The sequence below is a fragment of the Manacus candei genome, unplaced genomic scaffold (genome assembly GCF_025592945.1).
Source record: "Manacus candei isolate 608988 ecotype Guabito, Panama unplaced genomic scaffold, ASM2559294v1 h1tg000005l, whole genome shotgun sequence".
Taxonomy (NCBI): Eukaryota; Metazoa; Chordata; class Aves; order Passeriformes; family Pipridae; genus Manacus; species Manacus candei.
The window spans coordinates 9418409-9434759 of record NW_026138053.1 but is presented as its reverse complement, the minus strand read 5'-3'; the positions used below and the strand labels follow the sequence as shown (position 1 = coordinate 9434759).

General features: G+C 45.3%; 1 protein-coding gene across 2 annotated transcripts in view; it reads right to left on the bottom strand.

Moving 5' to 3' along the window:
• The window catches only part of ROR1 (receptor tyrosine kinase like orphan receptor 1), a 146972-nt gene that overhangs the window by 77087 nt on the left and 53534 nt on the right, over positions 1-16351 (bottom strand). Inside the window, exon 1 of one of the 2 annotated variants that reach the window (XM_051797936.1) lies at positions 9946-10118. The exons of the other annotated variant lie outside the window; for it this stretch is intronic. The gene's annotated coding sequence lies outside the window, so the exon portion shown is untranslated. Of the gene's footprint in view, positions 1-9945; positions 10119-16351 lie in introns of those variants that run through there. 2 annotated transcript variants of the gene reach the window in all.

The following is a 16351-nucleotide window of genomic DNA, read 5'->3' as shown; positions in this document are numbered from 1 at the left end:
GGGAATGCTGGCTCCAAAGGAGGTCAGAGAGCACTGGTGTCCTTATCACAGATACCTGCTGGTGGCAGCGATGATTCCTGGAGAGTTGGAGCACAGCAGGGGCCGGGGAAGGGGGGGGGTTTGGTTTTCACAGAGCCCGCCCGTTCCTCCAATCCCATTAATTCCAGGGCTGTCTGTCAGCTCAGGAGCAAACCTCCATGTGACAACTCTTCTGTTCTGTAAAAGCTTTTGATATGCTTTTACGTGGAATAGACGTTTATACACTTGTCCTGCCTAACAATAAAGAGAGGAATGATGGAAAATGTGCCTCCAAGTGTTGTCTGTGCATGGAAATGACACAGAGACATATAATGAGCAAACCCTGATCAAAGCACACAGGACAGGGATCCTGGTTTCACTTCTCTACAATGAACACGCTGTTCCACAAAAAAATGGGGAAGGAATGGAGCACATGTCCTGCTTCCTTCCTGCTGCTTTTGGAGGAGCCATGGTGTAGGTGCTGACTTTTGATGTCCCAAGGGTTCCAGCAGCCTTTGATCTGCAGGACCCCCCCCACCACATGGGTTTGGATGCTCCACAGTTTGACTCCCACCCACTTTAACGGTTGTTTTTTGCTGGCTAAAGAGCTCATCTGCTTTTGAATGGCAGTTCTGGGGCTGAAGCCACTCCACCTTCAGATGAAAATGTGTGATTTTTAACCTATAACCAACAAATCAGCTGGCACTGGCACAGACATTGTGTTGATCCTTCGCTGCTGGGAAGGAAGAGGTTAAATCACGTTCCATTTTAACAAAAACATATTTTAACTAAATCCAACGCTTATTTAACATTAAAAAAAAAAAAAGAAACAGGCCTGCTGTGCTCTAATAAATTTTTCCTTGGCTCCCTTCTCTTTCAGTCTTGGGGAGGGGGAAGAGAGAGAAAGAGGGACAGAGATTAATTCTTTGGGAAGGCTGACTGCCCTTCCAATTGTCAGAAAGCCTGGAAGACGTATGAGCCTGCTATCCTGACACAACCAGGGATGTAGGTCAGACCCTCAGGCTCTCCCAGCCCATCAGCCATACATGACACACAATGTCAGAATCCCATTTAATACCTTATAAAAAGCCCCAAAATTGTGACATGGCCAGACCTGGCCAGAGGAACACTTTTTATTTTGTTTAATCAACAATTGCTGGGTTAACCTGGTAACAAGCATGAAGTTAAATAGTGCTGAGACTTCAGTGGACCAGTCTGAGTCTAACTCTCCCCTCTATGCTGGGCAATCACATTCACATTTCCATCTACTCCTGCCTCTTACCTATCCAACATTATTCCCTACTGCACCCTGAAAAGTTTATTCCATGTTACTGCAGCTGACCCAAGCACAGAGTTCCCACCACTTACTTTCATAGTTAATCCTGGAGGCTACAAAATCCTGCACTAAGGATTTCATTCCTGACTCTTGCTCTGTATTTTCCACTTCTCAGTTTCACCCATCATTCCCTTGGACTCTGTTAAAACAGTTCCTCTCTTCTCTTGGTTTTCCCCTTTACTATCCAACACCACCCACTTCAAGGGAGTCAGCAGTTCCCACAGAGCTGTTTGCCATTCCAGACTTGGAGGGGAGAACGTGGCATCTGCAATGACACTGTGTGGTAACTATTAGCAAAGGCTGGAACACAATAATTACAAATATACTGTGAGATAATGCAGCCCTTCCCTCTCTCTGAGCCCTTGCTGCCTGTGCTTGAGGCTGAGTGAGAGGTGTTGATTTTGGGGCTTTGCTTCATTCAAGCAAGTTTCTCAGACCTTCCAGGCAGTTTGGAGAAGTCCTTTAAATGATTTTAAGGAAAAACAGGAAAAATGTGTTTTCTGCAATCAGTTTCAGGGTATTTTCCATATAGAATCACAGAATATGCCGAGTTGGAAGGGACCCACAAGGCTAATCCAGTCCAACTCTCAGCCCTGCACAGGCCCATCCCCAAGAGTCACACCAGGTGCCCCAGAGGATCATCCAAACACTCCTGGAGCTCTGGCAGCCTTGGTGCTGTGACCACTGCCCTGGGGAGCCTGTTCAGTGCCCAACCACCCTCTGGGGGAAGAATCTTTTTCTAAGATCCAACCTAACCCTCCCTGACACAGCTCCAACCATTCCCTGGGGGTTTGTTTATTGTTCATATGTATCACTTTATTTATAGTTTATATTTATTTATAGCATGGTATCAACCCAAGGTATGATGTGAAGCATGAGAGCATGATGGGAATATATATAGCTGATGTTTATTTATAGTTTACATGTATCACTTTTAGGCATTTCTAAAGGCATTAGTAAGACTACAATATAATCTCAATTTTTTTTCCCTCTTCTGTAATTTAGTTTAGAAATGTTGGTGCCCTCCTATACAGACCTCTGTGCTCATCATCTACCTGCTAATCTGAGTCTCGAATCAAGGCCTGAGACCTCACCAAAAAGCTGCATTTTAAGATCCTGTTATGTGTTTCAGGAGGGGAAAAAATAACATTAAACTGATTGGAATCCGAAACTCTCCTGTCTGAGTGGCTGCAGCTCGGGCAGCCAGAAGAATTCCTACAGAAGTGCCCTCTCACCCAGGCAGGGAAGAGGCTCCATCCCAAAGTTCCAAGGAGAAGCAAACACAAAGGATCTGCTGAACCCACGCTGTCCTAAGCCAGGAATTCAGAAAGTTAACAACAACCCGCTGGGGCAATATCAGCCTTCATTCCTGCTTTCCCAACTCCTGCATCCCAGTGGCCAGGAACACAAAAAGATCATTCACCTCCACATTTCTCAACAGAGTCTAATCAAGAGGGACTGTGGAGTGGCACAAACTTGCTGAGAGAATTGTAGAGGGGAGGGAAGAGGGGGCTGGATAACCTTTAATAGCTTTGAAACTTGATAGTTACCTACAAAATAATGTCATGGCTGGGAACAATGGGATCCCAGAAGCTCCTCATGGAATGACTGAGTTCATTGTTTAAATCCACGTGGCATTTTATAAATACCTATTGGTGGTGTTCAATAACGGAGGGATTTGAAAGGTTCCCTCAGTGGAGTGATATTGCTGAAATATTTATCTTTCAATATTTTTTATAGTTTAATTCTAATACTGTGTTTAGCTGACAAATGAGATTTGAGGTTTTCAAGCACAATAATCTTGTGTATTCACCTCAGACCTTTTCTTTTACAGTTGAACTTCCCAAGCCAGCTGGAGCTCTCCCTTTGCAGGATCTGCCAGGGATGTATGAAAAACAAATACAAAAACCTGGAGAATGAACAGCCACCTCAGCCATCCTGTCTTTATCAAGGCTGTGCATTTTTGGTTATGCCAAGTGTTAAAAAAAACAAATGCATACCTGTGAGCTCTCTTTAAATGCAGAGTTTAACAGCAAAAGTAAACTGCAGCCACTTAGTGTTATCTCTGCTGTGTCACTGAAATAATCAGAATGGAACCTGAAAGGTCTGAGAAACCAAATCGCCTAAACCTAGTTCAACAAAGTGCAATTACTGCATGAGATTGCTTTAAGAGCCTTTACATCCCTGCCCATTTCAGCCCCGTGCTGAGGCTCCAAGGGTTCATTTCCCTCAAAGTCCTAAAGCCCTTCCAATCCGGGATCGTGTTACGGGCTGTGCGATGGAGTTTGGGACGTGCCAAGAAAATGTCTTCAGCTCTGCTTTTACAAATATGGCAATGATCAACCCGAGGCATGATGTGAAGGCTGATTATATTTAAAGCAATTTAACATGTTGCAACAACGTGATCCTTAACGCTGCGCCACGAAACGATCCCGGGATTTAACAGCCCTGCAAACACAGCTCTGCGGGCCGGTCCCACAAACCTGATTCACATCAGCAACATCCACCTCCCTGAGTCATCTCCCCGAGGGAAAGATAATGGATGAAAGGGAAAAGCTGAGAAGCTGCCTACAAAACTTGGCTTCAGCAGCGCAATTCAGCACTTGGTCCTTGCTCTGCAGGCCTGACCTCAGCTCGAGGGCTTCTCATTGGTACCCCTGTTTTCAGAGATTGCTGCAGGACAGCAAAAACTAAGGATTCTATCAGTGAATTCTGTCAGAGTGGTTCACCTTTCCCAATGTCTCCCTGCAGAAGCCCAGCAGAGCCACAGCCACCACTCCAGAAGGGACCATGAGTTGAGGTTCAGGATTGGGAAACAGCATCCCAAACCACTTCCAGTCAAATGACTGCTGCATTCCACAAGGATATATATTTCCAGATATTACCTTCCCAGGTGACACTTGTTTGTGAGCAGAGCTCCAGTAGCATCAGGTCAGGGATCTGATCACTTGGGTTTTATTTGCATTATGGAATCATAGAATGGGGTGGATGGAAGGGACCTTAAAGCTCATCCAGCTCCAAATCCCTGCCATAGGCAGGGACACCTTCCACTAGACCAGGTATCATTTGATTACTATTCTCTACTGGGTTTTTAAATCTATAAGACCCATGAAACCCACATAAATCTAGTTTACACATGTGAGCAATGAGCACTGCAACACAACAGCACAGATTATCACCTCTAATAACTTGTAGATCACCGACCACAAAAGCCCTACAAATAACAGCTGCTTTATTTACATGTCAACAGATTGGATATTCCCGATGATCCAGATAAACAACTACACAGCTCTGGGAAATAAACAGGCAAGTGAGATGCAAAGCAAACAAAACCACAAGAGACCAAAGGATGCCAAAGCAAGATGTGATGGCATTCCCAGGGCTGCCAGAACAGGTATTCCAGAGGGAACTCCTGCTTCGAAGTTCTGCAATTAGCAGTGTCTCTGCCATGGAAACTCGGCTCCATTGACACAGAAATGTTCCCAAATCACCTGGTACTTTTCAGTGACAGTAGAGGACTCTCCCTAGTATTCCACAATATTAAAATAAGCAGCACAGCAGGAAATTATTCGCACTGGTAAAGTAATTTTCCTCGTTTCCAGCCATGCCCATCCACAGAAGGCACTTCCCATCACTCAGTACACACATTTAAAGCTCTGGATTCCAAACCTCATTAGTTGTAGACTACTTCCTACTCTCCAATAGACTTTCTTGGATCCTCTTCATCAAACCTTTCCCTAGATAGATATGACAACAATATGAATTCAGCTCAGAGCCCCCTCTGTACTACAAGTATGGTTTGCTGATGAGTTGCTAAGAATTATCCATTCAAAAATCAAAGGAAAGGTTCCTGTCAATTCTGACAATGGTTCAGATGTCTCAGAAGCGCAGCCTGAGATGGAGCCAAAGCATTGCATCAGGCACAACTATTCCTGCAAGACATGTTGGCACCACAGGCTGTGTCCTGAGGAACCACAAACCAGCTCAACACACTTGGATTCGGTATCAGAAAATCCATAAAAGCCCAGAGATATCATCTGGGCAGTGCTGGCAGTGGTTTTCCACTGTCTCTCAGTGATGTACAGGTCAACTTATGAAATCTCCTCCGATCTTCAAACCTACTTTTGGAATTGTGAATTCAAACCTGAAGTCAGTTAAAAAGCACTTGGTAAAACCCAGGCTTTGCCATCACCAGCTCACGCAGGACTGAGAACAACACATCTGGACAATGGCAACACAGAATTCCTGTGGGAATGTTCAGGAAGTCTGAACTCCACTAAACACATTAATTCCTTAATAGAGCTCACTAATTATCTACTCACTTTATTGCCCGAGACTTGGAGGACTGACCTGGAAGAGCCGTTTTTCCATCTTTACACAGGCCCTCATAGTTTAATTTATTTTAAATTATTATTTATTTTAAATTATCTAAACACATAACTATCTCTGTTTAATGTCTGAAATAAATAAAAGTATAGAGGAAATCTGTCATTACACCATTACCAGGAGGTCTTTGTGAGATGCTCATCACCTTGGTGGTTTACCTGACATTCAAGTGTCACTAAATGTCATTACAAAGCCATAAGATTTGTAGGTAAAGCATCAGCACAGTTACTGGGGAGGGTGGGTTTCCAGCTTGAATTTGCAAATAGGCTTTTCTTAAGGAGTTAAATATCTCTTTGTAGATATAAAAGCTATTTTTGAGGGGGGGGGGGGAACATAAAAGCATAGCCTGAGAGCTATCAAAGTTGAAGTTTAGCTTTGTACTGTGAGTCTCTGACCTCTTCCCTCAGTCCTAGACCTAATCAATCTTAGTATCTCCCACCCAGGGATCCCTCAGAGCACGGCCCTTATCTCTGGATCAGCCCAGAAGAAAGGCAGAGCCAGATATCAGGAAATACTTTCTCTCTCCCCATCCATGTGCTGGACATAGTTGAAATACCAGCACTGATAATGTGTTGGCCACTCGTGAGTCCCGTGTACACTTAATCACTCATTTCCTTCCCGACTAAGAATAATTCCAGCATCATTTAGTGGGATTTCCCCCCTCCTTCTCCCGAGACATCTGGCACGAGGCCAAGGAGTGGCACTTCTGAGGCAGGGAAGAGATGGGGAAGGAGGCTGAGGGCTCTGATGGGAAAGTTATTGTTGCCTGCAGAACTGATGGAGAGAAAATTTCCCTCAGCTCCAGAGGGATTTGGAGCTCAGGAGGCTCCAGGAACTCAGCCTGACCAGGATGTTTGACCCTTCCTGAGCCAGCCAAGGCTCTGTCTCCACTTTGTGCTGCAGGCAAACTGGCTCTGCTAACCTAAGTCATGCAGAGCCTAACTCCCAGTCCCACTGGAATCCTTGCAGAGCTTGGATAACCCAGGGAAAATTACACTTTCACCTCCAGCTTCGATACGAAACCTCCCTCCTCCCTCCGGTGTGCTGTGCCAGATAGATGGGAGGGGCTGGAAGGACCATCCTTACAGATGTGAGATCTGCTCATGGCATCATTCCTCCACAGCTCTGGAATGGGGGGTTACACCTGAGCCAGGATCAAGGACAGTGCCCAGAAGCAGCACATGGTTTGGGGAGTTCCCCCAAAAATGCACAAAACCATTTTACCACCACACAAAGCACCATTTAGTTGTTCCTAATTTCTCAAATGCAAAGGGACACACAGACATTTGTCACCTGGGGAGCACTGGTCACCTCACACCCATTTTCTAATGGCATTTTCTCTCTTTCTGAGTGTAAGATACTTGGCAGTATCACTTCAAGGCCATAAATCACCGAGATTCACCTGGATCACATTTCCAGGGCTGCAAAGATCAGCCACTCCATATCAAACCACAGTGTCCCTGGAAGCAGAGTGAGAGGGAAGCACTCAACACCTCTAACAACACTGCCTTATTTATAAAAATGACACCTTCAGGGTCTATCTCAGAAAAAAAATGAAGGTTAAACCTAGGAATGGTTTATTCTTAACCTCACATTTTGTGCAGGCACAAAACACATTCCATCATTTCCAAGGAGGTGGGTCATCTCTGGTGGTGCAGTTTCCATCCACGAAAACACAGCAATAGATCTGAATAAATCCAGAGTACAGAGCACTTCGGGTGTTTTATTGCTTTTCCTACCGTGTGCACCTGCACAAGTCCAGCAGTGCAGTCCCTCAAGGCCCAATACACAGATTTATACACTCTTAACACATCTCAGAAGTTAAGGAAATGATGCTTTTTTTTCTCAGAGAGATCTGATTTCTAAAAACCCTCAAGACCCTTTCACTGTTATTCCTGTTATTTATGCAAGAAAAAAGGAGGGGAAACTATGAGTAGTCTGTATTTAAAACAACAGGCTCTTTCTACCTCTGAGGGTAGAAAATATTGACACTGTTTTACATCAGTAACAGGATCCAGACAGGATGAGAAACAGCATTTCCAAGCAGAACTTCCACTGTGCCCTCTCCTGGGAATGACAGTTCACTGGGAATCAACTAATGAGCAAAATGGGTGCTCCAGGCAGACACACAGATTGTTGTGGATGTGGATTCCCCATCCCTGGAAGTGTCCAAGGCCAAGTTGGACAGGGCTTGGAGCAACCTGGGCTAGTGGAAGGTGTCCCTGCCCATGGCAGGAGGTGGAATGAGATGGGCTTTGAGGTCCCTTCCAACCCAAACCAGTCCAGGATTCCATGATTCTATGAAACAGCCTCTTCTGGAAGAACCCATGTCTGTGCCCACAATACAAACTCTGGGTTCTGCTGGAATAAATTTCTGGAGAATTTCAACTTCCTGGCTCTCTGAAAACAGGGAGAGGGAATGGGAACCTTGAGTTGGGTCTGGTCACATGCAAATTAAGTCCATGGCATTTTAAAATTTGTTCTGCTGTTTCAGAATGAGCACTTACAACCAGTTTGCAAACACCACAAGGTTGCCTGAAATCCTGTTTAAATCACAGACCAGTGAATTGCTGAAGCACAAACACCAAAACAACTGTTCTTTCTGTTTGTTTCTTAACCTTTTCCATGGAGTGACATGAAAACTTGCCTTTCCCCCTGGAGACTTTATACAAGTGGCAGCTTCAGTTGCAGCAGTTTTACAAGACTATAAAGTTAGCAGCCCCTAACACCCAATTAGCAGTTCCCTATATAAAGCAAAACCACTTCCATACTATTGTATTCCCAATAACCTGAAGCTCACTACATCTTTTCCCTCCTTGCCTGAACACCAGCTTCCTTAGAAAGTTGCAAGGGGAAGTAAGAAGGATTAACACTCCTAATAATCACCAGTGAGATGAAACTTCACAGATTAAAAAAAAGGAAGATATTTAGACGCCTATAGCAGGAGCAACTTGGTTCCTTTAGAACATGCAGTTGAGGTATTTGACATTTACCTTGTGAACAACTCGGGGTGTTTTCAGATCATCTCAGAAATATTTGTGCAGCTTTTTGTCTTGTGGGCCCTTTGCTGTCACTTCACATCAGAGTCCTACCTGAGGATCCCTGAGAAGCTCCAGCCACTGTCTGAACACATTAACACACAATTCCCAAACTTGCAGCTTAATGGATGGTACAAAGAAAGGAATGAAGTGTTGTCATCATGTTTGCAGATGCACCAGAGAGGCACAGGAAAATCAAGACCCTTACCCAGGTCACAGGGTGGATGCGTTTGTATGAGGAATGATGGGAATCCCTGGAGTCAGCCCTTAAACCATAAGGTCACTTTTCCTCAGCAGCTGAATGGGATATCTTTTCTGTCAGGAATGGCTGAACAGGGGCCCAGAGAGGCTGGAGCACCTCCACCTTTGCACATTTTTTACACCAGACAGAACCACTCATGGGCCACTTGAGACCACTCTGAAGTCAGCCCTGACAGGAGGTCAGGTGAGCTGACCTCCAGAGGCTCCTTCCCATCTACATTTTCATCTGATTTCTACCTTCTGTGCATCATTTTATTATAGAATCATAGAATAATTAAGGTTGGAAAAGCCCTCCAGGATCATGGAGTCCAACCTGTGCCCGATCCCCACCTTGTCACCCAGCCCAGGGCACTGAGTGCCACGTCCAGTCGTTCCTTGGACACCTCCAGGGATGGGGACTCCACCACCTCCCTGGGCAGCCCCTTCCAGTGCCTGACCACCCTTTCCAGGAAGAAATTCCTCCTCATGTCCAATCTGATCCTCTCCAGCACAGCTTGAGGACGTTTCTTCTCATCCTGTCCCTTGTTCCCCGGGGAGCAGAGCCCGACCCCCAGCTGGCTCCACTCTCCTCTCAGGGAGTTGCAGAGGGTGAGATGTTCCCCCTGAGCCTCCTTTCCTCCAGGCTAAAGGTACAGGTTACACAGGCACCAGCAACAAAGTCTGGGTAAAAGAGTACGGTCCACGAGCAATGTGACACTTCTGCTGTCACTTTTCTTAATCCTCCAGTGTTTCCATGAAGCAGCAACCAAGGTCTGCTTGTTGGACCTTGGACACTGCACAAAGTGCCAAGTTCCTGGCAAAGCCACAACAGATTTTTGATGTGTGTTTGTGTGAACAAGTGTCACCCCCATCTCACGTCTCTTCCAGAAGAACTGCTCTTTTAGATGAAAATATGTCCAAAAATACCTTTCAGTGACCCCCAGCAACAGCAGCTCCCAGAGAGTTCCAGGGCTGGGATCCCACACAGCTTTCAGCAGAAATCGCTGGCCAAGACTTTTCCGTGCACAGTTCACCCAAGAGAGGAATGGGATCCATCCAGCTCCCCCTCCCAAGCTCCCCCTCTGGCATGTGCCTCCCTGGGGCTGGCTGTCACAGCCCATCATGTCACCGGGTGGTGACATCACCTGACACAACAGCCCGGGGCGCTCCATGTCAGGGAGATTGTGTCTGACACCCAGGGAAGATTCCAGATTCCGGCCCATGTGTTTGCTATCCCAAATCCTTTGTGTTTAATGACTGGAACACCACATCAGCACAATGCTGAGAGCAGGTTCCACGATTTTCTGAGTCAGCAGCTGCTGCAGGAGGATCTTCTTCCACAGTCACTGAGACACCGAACTGCACCGAGCAGGGAAAGAAGAGCCAAATCCCACCCCTGGGAAGTCCAGGCTAAAGCTGGACCCCCCATTTACCTCTGAGACCTCTTTAAAAGCAATTTGGAAAACAGTCCTAAGGAAAATTCAAGCTCTACGTGCACCCAAAAGTACAACTCCCTGCCTCTGACACACCAGATAAGCAGAAATGCAACACATCTAATAAACTCTCTATTTTACCCAAAAGCAAGACATAAAACAGTTGCTTTAACTACAAATGTGTCCTATTACTACTATATTTCTTTTTTTACAAGATCAAACCAGACAGAACTGGTTTAATAAGCCAGACTACAAACCTATAGGAGTTATTTACAAAAATAATCGAAAATAAATCAATCTTTCTCACAAATCTCAATGCTGTAAATTTTCAAGATGAAAATATTCTTATTTAAATGGTCCTATTTTGTAAAAATAAAGTTTGAATTGTTTATCCTTAAGTGTAGGGTTTATCCCACCCCTTCTTTTCCCTTGGATTGTTTTGGGTTTGCCAGGCTCCCATTTTCCATGTATCTCTCAACAATAAAAGGAGTTTCTTAAGCAGGAGTAAGGCCAGCCCAGCTGGTCCCTGAGGACTCACAGGAGCGTTTGGATACAAAGAGTGTCCACTGGTTCCTCAGAGAGGAAGATCCCTGGAAGTGGGGAGGGAGAAATGGGATCTTGGTCCTGCCCAGGGTGCTGTGCCACATCCTGCCCCGAGTTCCCCCTCCCTCTCCCCCTCCCTGCACAGGTGAAAAGCTGCCTGAGCTGTGCTGGGAGCCCAACCTGGGAGAAACATTAGATTTTCCCTCTGGCAAAACTTCTTTCCCACTTGGCAGCGCTGGGTTGGCCCCACCCATTCCATGACGAAAAACACCTTTCCAAAGTTAACGAATTCAACTGCTTTTCCCTGGCAAGTTCAGATCCAGCTGAGTAACTCTCCAGTTACTGAGTCATCCCCAAAATAAGAAGTCTCCTTGTTTTTGTTCTGACCTCAGAGATTAAGAGGAAAGTCAGATTTTGCCACCTGGGAAGTCTGTGTGAGAGAAGCTGGAGGAAAGATAAGGAGTCAACTGGGGAAAAGAAAAGCAGTTTAATTGAAAGGGGAATTTTGAAAATGCTGGAGTAAGGATTTCTTCCCTGGCAGGGTTACATTCCCTGGCAGGGTTACATTCCCAGGGGAGACAGGTCAGGTATGAAACATGGGGAGAAGTTCCCCACCCTGCACTGTGGACGGGAACTCCTTTCTCCCTCCCTTCAGATGGGACAGGAGCATCCAGGTGGTGGAGTCCCCATCCCTGGAGGTGTCCAAGGAACGACTGGACGTGGCACTCAGTGCTCTGGGCTGGGTGACACAATGGGAATTCGGCACAGGCTGGACTCGATGATTTTGGAGCCTTTTCCAGCCTAAATAATTGTGGGATTCTGGGATCAGATTTCCACCATAAGGCAGCCCCACTAGGGACTTGTTCTCTCCAAATAATTTAGGGACAGAGGTGACCACAAAATTGTGGATCCTCTTTGGCAGCAGGGATGAGGATCGATCCCTTTGCTGCCTTTTACACCTTTGCAAATGAAACTAAAAACAACGATAATCTACTGGCCTTGCACGTGCTTTAGGCTTTCAGAATCCTCTATCCTGTATTCCATTGGTGTAACATTGTCTTTGGACCTGGGATGAGTTTGGACTGGGGAGAAGAAGGGAAGGGGGAAAGAAAAGTAAATCTCTTATGGGATTTCTGAGATGAAATTCGTGCCAGCTTCAAGCACGGTCTGTGTGAAGGGTCAGGAAATGTTCACAGCCGTTTTAAATAGATATCAAATAGAATTAACTTCAAAAATTTACCATGATTTCTGCACATCCTGGAAGTCAAAAAGAGCTTCTGAGAAATCTGGATCAGTGGATCAGCCTGATAAAAAGCTCTGCCAAAATTCCCCGTGGTTTCTGCAATTCTTCAAGTGAGCAAAACCTGCGCAGCCTGTTCACAAAACCCCTTTTTTTAAAAAAGAATATGGGCACTGCAACAAGGAGTTTGAGCCTGGAGATCAGCTCCAAGCAGCACAGAGGTTTGTAGGAAAGAAAACTGGGTTGAAAAAAATGCATTCATAATTTGCAGGACTTTGAAACTCAGATTAAACATAAATGTAGAATAAACACCAAAAGCTTTAACCTCAAGGAATAATGACTGCACATAAAAGCTAAAAAACATTAAAAGGAAAATCAACAGTAGCCATCTATAAAAGAAAATACTACAGTTGACTCTGAATTTTTCAGTTCATTATGATTAAAAAAACCAAAATATCTCTGGTTATGTGAACAAATTTTAACAAAATGAGCAATGACTGAGCAATGCCATAGAGTGGGTTTCCGTGCACATTTTAAAGCAATAAAACTTATCTTCCTCCAGTATCTGTGAGATTAACCACGAGTGTTATCTAAAAAAAACAATAAGCAAAACTCTAAAATTTGGTGTTTCTTTATCATATAGAACCCAAAGAAAACAGGTTGCCCTCATACAGGTACAGAGATTTTATTCCTGCCTGCAAAGGAAGTCCTTCAGGGTGGGTTTATAAAAAAAAAAAAAAAAAAGGTAGTTTAGGGGCCATCACATGAATTCCAAAAGCTTTTGTCTCCCAGAGTTTAGCTGGTACTGGCATGAGAAATGACTTTTTTTTTTCAGAGGCAAGAGTTTTAAAAAGTTTTTAGCTTTGCTTAATAGAAAAGCAAAGCTGGGGAGGAAGGAATTTTTTGGGAGTCTAGACAGGACTCCAAACAAACTTCAAAGACCAGCCCACTCCCAGCACAGCTCATCCAGGGACCAGATGGGCTGAGAGGGGGGACAAGGCCCTCCGAGCCCTCTCAGACATCCTGGCTACTGCTCCGAGGAGGTGAAGCCCCGGGACAGACCAGATAATATCCTGCTACTTAAGGCTTATAAAAATAACCTCCCAAAGTTATTAATTAATTCCCAGCTGAAGGCTGCCCAGGCAATGAATCAAGAGAGACCACATTTCTCACCATTTGCACTGTTTTCATTAAATAAAGCCTCCAAAAGGCCTCTTTTGGGTTCTGTCATCTGGCAGTTGCCGTCTCCAAAGGGAACTGGCTGTGTTGCTTCCTCCCATTATCCATGGAAATTTGGGAGCAGGATCCAGCCTGGCCCCTCAGATATATCCAGTTCTTGCAGCAGACCCTTTGCTATCTAAATACAGAATTTGAACAAGAGCAGCATTATCACTCCTTTACAACCTGGGAGGGGGAAGCTGATTTACAGCCACCCATAAATCTGGGCTGGTGCAAAATAATCAACCCACATCTCTTGGCTTTCTTTTTTCGTTGTTTTTTAAAGCAAAAACACATGTTGATTGATGGCACTTTTTTTTTTTTTTTGCAGGTTCATGTTGATCTTAATGAATTGTTTATGTAAAAACAAAAGCTTCATACCATTCTGAATCCTTTTTAAATGGCTTCAGGGAAAGAGTCATTATTTCAGCTGAAATGACCTTTCATTTCGAATTGTTGCTGAACACAATTGAAAACTTAAAACAGCCAGAACCAAGCAAGATGGTTTGGTTTGCTCTAATAAAATACTCTGAGTCAAAGTGAATCTTTTTTTTCAGTGTTTTAACAATTATTTTTACAGTTTCTGTTGGTTCCACATTAAAAGTTTTACTTCTCTAAAAAAATCTACTCGATGCCAATTCTCAGCTGTGGACTTTGCTCAAAGAAAAAGATGAGGGATCCAAGCTGAGATCCAAACCTCAAACTCCACAAGTGATTTGTTATTGGAGCTGCATCCCACTGCAGCATCCTTTCAATCCTTTCTGTGGCTGAGACACCGGAGAGGAAGCAACAGGAATGGAGGAAGGTAGGATGGAGAGAATGGAGAGACTGGAGAGAATCAGGGAATCACACACTGGTTTGGGTTGGAAGAGGCCTTAAAACCTATCTTGTTGCACCCCCTGCCATAGGCAGGGACACCTTCCACTAGCCCAGCTTGCTCCAAGCCCCGTCCAACCTGGCCTTGGACACTTCCAGGGATGGGGCAGCCACAGTTTCTCTGGGTAACCTGTGCCAGGGCCTCACCACCCTCCCAGCCAAATATTCTTTCCCAGTATCCCACCTAACCGTTTTTTCTTCCAGTTTAAAACCACTGCCCCTTGCCCTGTCACTCTCTGCCCAAATAAGTCCCTCTCCCTCCTTTTTCTAAGCCTCCTTAAGGCACTGGAAGCAATGAGCTCCTTGGAGCCTCCTCCTCTCCAAGGCACTTAAAGGTGTAGCAGGAACAGAACAGCAACTCTGAAAGCTGGATAGGGTGACTTCCCTCCATGGACCAGCTCTGTGCAGCAAAACCGAAACCCTTCTGGAAGCAGAGGGGGGTGGAAAGGAGCATTTTCCTTTATATACTCTGTGCTGGGGCTGCTTGAGGACATAACCTTTAGTACTTGAGGAGCACTTGGATGCCTCAGATGGTTTTGTGTGATGAACACCTGGGCCATGGCCACCAAACACATTCCCTGCAACGTGCCCTTGTGCTCACTGGTACCAATGGTCCTCATTGCCAAGAAGAAATCAGACATCTTAAAACAAAAGAAACATCTCACATTTGGTCATCCAGAAATATTTGAATATTATTGTATTAGTTCTGGGCCCCTCATGACAAAAAAGACATTGAGGGGCTCGAGTGTGTCCAGGGAAGGGAACAGAGCTGGGGAAGGGTCTGGAGCACCAGGAGCGGCAGAGGGAGTGGAGGGGCTCAGCCTGGAGGAAAGGAGGTTCAGGGGGACCTTCTGGCTCTCTGCAACTCCCTGACAGGAGGGTGGAGCCAGGTGGGGGTCAGGCTCTGCTCCCAGGGAACAAGGGACAGGATGAGAGGAAACAGCCTCAAGTTGCACAGGGGAGGTTCAGGTTGGATATGAGGGAAAATTCCTTCATGGAAAGGGTTGTCCAGCCCTGGGCAGCTGCCCAGGGCAGTGGTGTTCATAAAACATGTAGAAGTGGCACTTGAGGACATGGTTTAATGGTGAACATGGTGGTGGTGTTGGTTGACACTTGGACTTGATGATTTTAAAGATCTTTTCCGACCTTAATGATTCTATGATTATATTTATTATTTTACGTCATCTGTTTTTAAAAGAAAACTTAAAGTAGCAGCCAAGCACTTGTGGGGCTGCACTGCCACAAACAGGGTTATAAGTCCCTTGTTAACACACAACCAGAGAGTAGAAAAATAATATGGACAAATTCAAACAGAAATCACCCAGGAGTTATATTGTGGATATAGTGGATATACAGTGCACTAGACTTGGTTCAGCTAAATTCATTCCTTAACCAGCTGCAAGGAAACAGGGATACAAGGAACACAGAGAGCAGGTGAAGACTACAGGACCAACCCTGAAGCCAAACTCCATGGTCAGGAGCAGAGGCTGGAGAGTTCCCCCACACCTTCTGGAGATGTTCTGCAGAGCAGCCCTGGAAAAGGGAGCCCAAACCTGCCCACGGCACCGTGGGCATTCCCAGCCCCACACCTGCACTCTGGGCTCCTGAAAGCAGCAGGATTTCAGGGCAGGTCATTTGTCACAACAGCAAAGCCTGGTTTTAGTAACACAGTAAACTTCTTACTGTTTCTTTTGATTAAGATGGCATTAATTTGGGATTTCTTTCTATTTAGTCTACGCGGGGAAATGATAAAAACCAGACCTGCCAAGCCCTGAGCTCAGGGGGACTGGCAGAAAGGGCAGCTGGAGCCTTTCCCAACAGCCCCATGTCCTTGGGATGCCACATCCCCTTCACACCTGCACAACGCTGTATTTACCCACTTCCTAAAGAAACCACAGGGAATTCCAGCCTTTATTTAGCCTTTTAATCAGAGCCTATACAGTTAATTTTCTCCTGGATTTTCTTGAAGGAATATCCAATATTTCATTATATTTTGCAAATGACTCAGACCTGCAAACTCATT